Genomic DNA, 9,677 nt, shown 5'->3' on the forward strand with positions numbered 1-9,677 from the left:
CTCTCTTTGGCTTGTGTTTAGCCATCTTCCTGTGTCTTCCTTCTTCTATCCGTATTTGCTTCTGGGTCCAAATTGCCTTTCCTATGAAACAAATGGAGCAAAAGTCCTTGCAGGATGAAGTGATGACAAGGTGGACAGAATGCTTGCTGTGTGAGCTTGAGGTCTGGGATCCTTTTCCCAGGACCAGCATAAGAAGCCAGGAGTGGCCCTGTGAGCCCAGCATTGTGGTGGGTGGAGACATGAGGATCACTGAGAGCACTGGCCACCTGCCTAGCACCAACTTCAGTGAAATAACCCCCGCCTCATACATTAAAAAAGTAATTTTTAGAAGTCCTTGATTGTAATGGCTTTTAAACCAAACTGAAAATGAAAAGGAAGAAAGACAAATTTTTCTTCTCAGAAAGACACAGATGCTATTAGGACACACACACTGTGCTCACTTCAGCCAAGATCTTATTTCTAAATAAGTCCACACACTGAGGCACTGGGGCCAACTTCTTCATAGCTCTTCTCTGGGGAATACAGGATGTTAAATGATTTCCAGGTGTAAGCACAGAGTGCATTCGGGGAGCCCGGGATTACAGTGACAAGCCTAGATTCTAAGTTTCAGCTCTGTACTGTGTGAACAAGCTGCTGACAAGGGGAACTGGGACCTGCACTCACTGATTGTTGGTCACTGTCTTCTGAGTTGAAGGTTTCCTAGAGTTTGGGCAGGAGGCGCAGGTGGCAGGCATAAGATGGCAAGGGTTTGCCATACCTGATTTGTGTGATTTCTCTTCACTGGGCCACAGGTGTATAAGAAGTACTTGGTAACTTTCTTTCTTTCTTTCTTTCTTTCTTTCTTTCTTTCTTTCTTTCTTTCTTTCTTTCTTTCTTTCTTTCCTCCTTTCTCTCTTTCTGACTGTCTGTTCATCTATCTATGTATCTATGTATCTATCTATGTATCTATGTATCTATGTATCTATCTATCTATCTATCTATCTATCTATCTATCTATCTATCTATCTATGTCTATTTATCCAACTATCTGTCTGTCTATCTATCTATCTATCTATCTATCTATCTATCTATCTATCTATCTATCCATTGTGAGACAGGGTCTATGTAACTGGGTCTGGCCACTATGCCCTGTAGATGCAGTACTGAGGGTAGAGGTCAGGGCCTCAGGTATACTTAGTATTCATTCCATTGAGCTACATCCTGACTCTCTTTCAAAAATTGATTTTATTTCTTTCTGAGACAGGTTCTCTCTATATAACCTTGACTTGCCTGGAACTCATTATGTAGGCCATGCTGGCCTGAAACTCACAGAGATCTGCCTGTCTCTGCTTCTCAAGTGCTGGGATTAAAAGCATGTGCCACGATACATGGCCCAAGAATTGAATTTAAAACATGTGAATGTTTATATTATTATCAAATGAGCCGGGCACTGGTGGCACATGCCTTTAATAACAGCACTTGGGAGGCAGAGGCAGATAGATTTGTGAGTTTGAAGCCAGCCTGGACTTCACAGTGAGCTCCAGGACAGCTAGGGCTACACAGAGAAGCCTGTCTTGGAAAGGGAAGCCTGTCTCATAAAAAAAAAGTATCAAATGAGCATCCTTTCCCTACTTCTGAGTTTTCAAGGCCATTTAAAAATTTGTTTTATTACTATTTGTGTGTTTGTTTGTTTTCTTTGTGCATGCATGTGCACATGTGTGTATGCATGTACTGTGGTACATTGAAGTAAGAGGACAACTTTCAGGAGTAAGTTCACTCCTTCTACCATGTGAGTTCTGAGATGGAACTCGGGTGTCAGGTCTGTGCAGCAAGTATCTCTATCTCTGGGCAGTCTCACAGGCTCTACAGGGCCATTTATTTTCCTAAGGCAAAACATATAAACATTAAGCAGGGAGAGGAGACCCAGCCTCAGAGTTCTGATGTGACAGCCATGAGAAGCAGCAGTACATGTTATCCAAGCTCAATCAGTGAATGGTCCCAGCCCAGGACCATTCTCTACCTCACCTAACAGATCCCACAAAACAGCTCTTAACACTACCCTACTTCTGGTACCAATTTCAGTTTCTATCTTAGTTACTTTTCTGTTAGTATGATAAAACGCTGACCAAAAACAGTGTTTATTTCAGCTTACAGTTTATGGGCCATCTGGAAGGGAAGTCAGGCCACCAACCCAAGGTAGAAACCTGGGAGTTTGTGGACTGCTTCCTGGCTTGCTCCCCCTGGGTTGCTCAGTTTGCTTTTTTTATATCCCACAGCATCACGTCAATTAAAATGAAAAATATGCTGGAGAGTCTTACTTATAGGCAGTCTGATAGAGGCATTATTTCAGTTGAAGTTCCCTCTTCTCAGACAGCTCTAGCTTACGTCAAGTAGACAAAAAACAAACACAGCAGACAGGGATTCTGTCACACATCTTGCAATAATAATAAATGTATAAAAATGTATTTTTATAGAGCCATTGAGTATTAGGGACTTAGTGACCTGTCTTGTGGGAACTTGGAAGGGAATATTGAGAGCAATGCAGACAATGGAGGCCTGGCTTGTGGGGTTTCAGAGGGATATTTGAGAATCCCTTGAAGATTTTATCAGGGTAGTTTGTATGGTATATTTGAATTATGAATCTGTGGGTCTTGTCAATTTGAGTTGAAATATCTGGTGTGATTAATAAGAAACCAGTACCACTAAACTGAAACCTTTGCTTTACTGGGAAAATAGAGAACTGATCAAAAGTAGCTGAAACTGAGAAATTAGTGGTGATTAAGAAGAGACCATCATCGCTGAGGCGAGGTTTTGGAGTGTTTCCATAGAGTAAGCACACTAAAGCTGTTGTTCAGAGGGAGACAAGCCCATAGGCCATGCTGGTAGCCAACACAGTAATGTGTCAGAGTCTCTCACATCTAACTGGTTTTGAAGACACAGTGGGGTCATGGAGAACAGCTGAAACTTGGCACTCTGAGAGGCCAGCAGAGGTCCTCAGTGAAAGTGCAGCCTCAGCTGTGGTGGGAACCCAAAGACTGAAGGAGCCATGGAGGGAGTCTGAGGCTTGGCACCATATGTCAGTGTCAGGGTCCCTGAAAAGAGACCAGGAGGCTATGTGAAGGTGCAGCTTTTAGAGCTCCCAGCAGATGCAGATGTCAGGAGGGCGAGGCCACTGCACATGAGAGCAGAGGCTGTAGAGTGGAGCTGGCCTGAGCCTATGAGTTGAGTTGAACTGTGTGTGTTAGAAATGTCAGAACTCAAGAAGTGGAGTTGTATAGAATCTCTGGAGCCCAGAAGATCATGAGTGCCAGGCACTGGGGACTGAGTTATTAGCATGGTTGGAGTTTAGCTTTGTTTTGTTCAGACTGTGGCTACACCCTGGGTCTTCCCTCATGAAATGAGAAAATATTATTATTATTTTATTTCACAGGAGTCCACAGTTTAAAGACATTGAACTTTTAAAAATTCTGTATTTTTAAAAAGACTTTGGACTAAAAGTCTCAGAAAATGTAAAGATGGTTGGACTTCTAAAGTTATTCATGCTGTAATATTGACATTAATATATGAAATATTGAGGATAAACAAGGAAGGAAGAGTTCTGGCTTAATAGTAGTGTTGGTGTAACAAGTTGACAGGGGCCAAATATTCTGATTGACATAAGCTAGAGTTATCTGGGAAGCAGCACCTCAGTTGAGATGATGCCCCCATCAGACTAACTGTGGCAAGTCTGTGGGGCATTTTCTTGATTGGTGATTGATTGGAAGGACCCACAGTCCCATCCCTAGACAGAGGGTCCTGGGGTGTATATGAAGGCAAACTACCAGCCGGGCCTGGTGGCACACACCTTTAATCCCAGCACTTGGGAGGCAGAGGCAGGCGGATTTCTGAGTTCAAGGCCAGCCTGGTCTACAGAGTGAGTTCCAGGACAGCCAGGGCTATACAGAGAAACCCTGTCTCGAAAAACAAAAACAAAAACAAAAACAAAAACAAAAACAAAAACAAACAAACAAAAAAGAAGGCAAACTACCACCAAAGTGAGAAAGCCAGTGCCTTAGTCAGGGTTTCTATTCCTGCACAAACATCATGACCAAGAAGCAAGTTGGGGAGGAAAGGGTTTATTCGGCTTACACTTCCATACTGCTGTTCATCACCAAAGGAAGTCAGGACTGGAACTCAAGCAGGTCAGAAAGCAGGAGCTGATGCAGAGGCCATGGAGGGATGTTCTTTACTGGCTTGCCTCCCCTGGCTTGCTCAGCCTACTCTCTTATAAAACCCAAGACTACCAGCCCAGAGATGGTCCCACCCACAAGGGGCCTTTCCCCCTTGATCACTATTTGAGAAAATGCCTTACAGTTGGATCTCATGGAGGCATCTCCTCAACTGAAGCTCCTTTCTCTGTGATAACTCCAGCTGTGTCAAGTTGACACAAAACTAGCCAGTATAGCCAGTAAGCATCATTTCTCCATGGTCTCCACTTCAGGTCTTCCCCCAAGTTCCTGCCTTGAGTTCTTGCCCTGACTGACCTTCAAGATGGAGAATAAGGGAGCTGGTGAGATGGATAAGTGGTTAAGAGTGCTGACTGCTCTTCCGAAGGCCCTGAGTTCAAATCCCAGCAACCACATTGTGGCTCACGACCATCCATAACAAAATCTGATGCCCTCTTCTGGAGTGTCTGAAGACAACTACAGTGTACTTACATGTAATAAATAAATAAATAAATAAATAAATAAATAAATAAATCTTTAAAAAATAAAAAAGATGGAGAATAAACTGTAGACTGGATAAACCCTTTCCTCCCTAAGTTGTTTTTGGTCCATGTTTTATCACAGCAATGGAAACATAACTAGGACATTGTCTTCTTGGGTCATGACACCTTTCCATCATTTGACACTCCAGTTGAAGACCACTTCCTTTTCCTCTCCACAAGGACTCTCCTATGCTGACAACATCCATAACCATCTTCACAGATACTTTCCTTTGACAAGTCTTCCTTTAGAAAGAAAGTGCTCTGAAGATTCACGTCAAGATAATGGCCCAAGCTGCTATGACGAGTTTTCAAAAAAGGAAAGTAATTGAAAACCTGCCATGGATAAATAGGACCTAGATCCATCTTGGAGCTCTTAATTCAGCATTGGGGAAAATGGGTTTCAAAGTTGCAGCCATGCAGATGCCCCAAGAGAAATATGACTCATCAGTAGCCAAGTGCATCCACTGCATTAGGCCAGCCATGACAGCTAGTTAGCATCTAGTTAGCATCTGGATACTAGTGGAGCCACGCTTTGTTCCCTAGTCTGTTTCCTCATTGGAAGACAGAGACAAAAATATGAGACCGAAGCTGCTAATTTTCTTTTCTTCTCTCACTCTCTTTTAAAGGAAAAAAAATCCTTTATGTGTCTCTGTGCTTTGCCTGCATGTATATATGTGCACCATGTGTGTGCTTGGTGCCTGTGGAGGCCAAAAGAGCACATCTGATCCTCAAAGCAGAATGGCAAACAGTTGTGAGCTGCCATATGGATGTGGGAACTGAACCTGGTTCCTCTACAAGAGCAAAAAAAAAAATGTCTCCTCACTGCTAAGCCATAACTCCAGTCCTCTCTACCTGTTCTTCAACATTATCTTTCACTTCAAAAGTACACTGTAATCTGAGTCATCTGAATGTTGTCATCATAGGAGAATTCATTGCAGGGACAAAAAGCAAGTGTTCCTCGCTGTGAGCACTCTGGAGTGTCAAATGGGGAACCAGGGCCATGACCACTTGTGGAAAGAAGACAGTGCCATAGTTACTTTGCTATTGCCATGGTAATACACTAACCAGATGAGTAAATGTACATTTACAGTTAAAATAAATATCTAAGAACTGGCGGAGATGGCTGAAGAGGTGGATGGAGAGAAGGCAGGAGAGATGAATGGGGAGATGGCTGGAGAGATGAATGGAGAGGTGGGTGGGATGATCAGTGCTCAAAGACAGCTGTCCACATTCTTTCATCTAAGGTATTGGTTCTCAAACTGTGGGTCATGTCCCCCAATCAGATATCCTGCATATCAGATACTTGCATCAAGATTCATAATATAAGCCGGGCATGGTGACACATGCCTTTAATCCCAGCACTCAGAAGGCAGAGGCAGGCAGACTTCTTAGTTCAAGGCCAGCCTGGTCTACAAAGTTAGTTCCAGGCTATACAAAGAAACCCTGTCTCCAAAAACCAAAAAAAAAAAAAAAAAAAAAGATTCATAACATAGCAAAATCACAGTTAAGAAGCAGCAACAATGTAATTTGTTGGTGGGGAGTCACCACAATGTGAGGAGCTGCATCAAAGGGTCGCAGCATTGAGAACGACCGCTCTAAGATGAAGTTGCTGCTTCTGTATTACTCTATTTATACCACGGGTTTACTGCCTGCAGATGCATAATAAAATCATGGACTTAGAGTCACAAGCACAAGGATGTAAAGAGGCTCAGAGTTAGCAGAGGCCTTGGTGAGCACCATGCTTGGCTCTTAAGAGCTGAGTGACAGTAGCCTGGGGAACAGGCCATTTGCTAGAGGAACGAGGGCTTGTCTGCCACAGCACACCAAGGAAACAGCAAGCTGTTGTCATTACGTGCACTTTGCATGGATGTTTTCTCTGACTTCACAGGACTCTCGGTCCATGATACAGAAAAGGAAATTGAAATCCAAGCACTTTTTGTCTTTTGTGATATCAGGAAATGAAAGCATGGCCTCATGTGCACTATGCAAGTACTGTACCCCTGAGCTATACCCTCGTGCTCATTTTTATTTATCTTGAGATAAATAAGACAAATAAGGCTCACTATGTTGCCTAGACAGGCCTTGAACTTGCAATCCTCCTGCATCAGCCTCCCGTGTAGTTGGCATAACAAGCATACCCTAGACTGGGGAAATGCCAGAATGTGAAGTGTTTTGCTCTAGAGCACAGGGATATGTGGTGGGCAGGGATTCCTAGGATCTTTGGTTAATTTTAGATTTTATCCTTTTGCTGGGGTCTGCTACTCTGGAGAGATGAAAGCAGACAGGCCCCAGAATTTGTGCAGTGTCTCATCAATACCAATAGATTCTCCAGGCTTCATCTTTTTCTTTTTGCTTGAGACAGTCACACTCTGCAGCCAGGCTAGGCTAGTGTGGACTTCCTCATGTAGCCTAGGCTGGCCTTGAACTTGTGACAATGTTTCTGCTTTCAGGTTCCCAAGTGTTGAGTCTGCAGGTGCAAGTCACTGGGCCTGGCAGCCATGTCACTGCTGGCTGTTAAAGGGCCTTAGTTACCTTTCTCTTACTGTGCTTAGGGTTAGAAGCAATGCTGGTAGAGCAAAGGGATGGCAACAGGACACTGAGGCAGCTGCTGGAAGATCACATCTTGATTTTGCAAGTAAGAGGCAGAGAAGAAACACTGGGAATGGCAGGAGTTTTCTGAAGATTAAAGCCCACCCCCATAACACACCTCATCCAACAAATCCACACCTCCTAATCCTTCACAAGCAGTTCCATCAACTGGAGCCCCAGTATTTAAATATATGAGACTATAGGAGCCATTCTCCTTCAATCCACCATACTAGGATGGACAACAGCTATATCTTCAAATAGAGGTGATTCCAGGAGTCCCTTTCTCATCAGGACTTGTTCATTGAGATATTTGTGCCTAGGCTTCCTGGCTACTTAATAGTTTGAAAATCACACTGGTTTGCCTAACAACAAATCCCCAACAAACTGCTTTTCTCAAGAGGGATCCAGGGACATTAACAAAAACTGAGTCCAAGGCTGGATTATTTGCTCTTTAAGATTAGATTTAGCCAGAACAAACTGGGTAACCTGCAGTGAATAATCTTGTTGCCCCCAGACCACTTAGCCATTGGGCCAGTAATTCCTGAGAACAGAACTCTCCTTACAATGGCTGTATAGCTCCCAGGATCCAGATACCAGTGAGACAGTCCCTTCCCCCAGGGATTTCACAGTCTGGCGGAGACAAACAAGGGACCAAGGAAAACATAAGGAAGGAAGCAATGAAAGATTCTATAGTAGGCTGGGTGAACTTCAGAGGGCATGGACCATGGTGAGGATGAGGGGGCAAAGGCCAGGGAGGCTGGAAGAGCCAGCAAGATTCAATAGGGAAGATGCTTGTGCCAAATAGAGAGCACAGATTATAGTTCTTTAGTCCTTGGATGAGGTATGGAAGACTGAGGGAGTCAATGGGCATCCCCAGAACTTCAGGGCACTCTCTAGGAGATTCCTGGCATCTTGGCTCAGCCTCCATCCAGGTCACTTTTGCTGGTTACTGCCCTGCTCCCTCCATCTCCCATACTACTGATAACAGTTTGTCCTTTAGAATGTGTCACCTCAGCTCTAAGAGGCAGAGATAGGGACATTCCACAGCTCTGTTGCCTTGGATGGACACAGTGTCTGGAAGGCAATGGCCTCACCATGCTCTGCAGTGTTGTGAACAAATGTGTTAAGTAAGTGAAAGAATGAGCAAGTGGGTCAGAGAATGGAAGGTGCAGTAAGCCGTGCACAGACACTTGTGTTATTGTCCTGATGGTTTTAGGGAGATGAGATCACACATTGTCCTGGTTAGGACACCATGACTAAAAGCAACTTGGGGAGGAAAGGGTTTGTTTGGCTTACACTTGCACATGTAGTTAGTTCATCATCAGAGAAGTCAGGACAGGAACTCAAACCGAGCTGGACCCTGGAGGCCGGGACTGATGCAGCAGCCATGAAAGAATGCTGCTTTCTTGCTTGCTTCTCATGGCTTGCTCAGCCTGCTTTCTTATAGCTCCCAAAACCACCAGCTCCGGGAAAGTTACCATTCACCATGGGCTGGGCCCTTCTCTATCAATCATTAATTAAGAAACTGCCTTACAGATGGAGGCATTTTCTCAATGGAGGTATGACCCCATCCCCGAGATGAATCTACCTTGTGTCAAGTTGACATAAGGTAACCAGCATACACATGATCTTAGGGAGCAGAGAATGAGTTCCAATTGCTGAGAACAGAGGAAGAAATTGGGTGTTGGTGGTTGTTTTAGTGGGGTTGCCGATGTTGTTGTTGTTGTTGGTGGTGGTGGTAGAGGCAGTCAGGACAACATGCTCTTGAGAACAGCATGTAACATCTGTTCTGGGCTTCTTCTGTATCAAATAATGGATCGTGCTTTTCATGAAACCCTGAAACAGGGTCTGATCACAAGGCCAGGGAGGAAAGCTGGCATCCAACTTGTGCTCTTGACCTCTGGGCTCTCCCAGCTAATACACGATCGAGTGGCATGTGGTACGGGTGTCCAGGGAACCCTCAACTGGAAGCCTGCTTGAGATACATAGGGTGAAGGTATCAGAGGCCCAGGGAACAGTCTGGAGTTTATTCTATCTCCTCTCATCCCATCTTCCTTAGGTGTCTTTATTAATCCTGGGGACTTAGTGGAGAGTTGTCTCCCAAAAGAGTGGAGACCATCCTGAGAGCATGATGCTCCAACAGTGAGCTAGCCTGGGGAAACATACTGTGTCTTTTTTGTTTTGTTTTGTTTTGTCTTTTTTGGTTTTTTTTCGAGACAGGGTTTCTCTGTATAGCCCTGGCTGTCCCGGAACTCACTTTGTAGAACAGGCTGGCCTCGAACTCAGAAATCAGCCTACCTCTGCCTCTGCCTCTTCCTCCCAAGTGCTAGGATTAAAGGCATGTGCCAACACTGCCCGGCTT

Source organism: Mus caroli, unplaced genomic scaffold (genome assembly GCF_978045245.1).
Source record: "Mus caroli unplaced genomic scaffold, Mus_caroli_1 scaffold_14, whole genome shotgun sequence".
In the NCBI taxonomy this organism is placed as follows: Eukaryota; Metazoa; Chordata; class Mammalia; order Rodentia; family Muridae; genus Mus; species Mus caroli.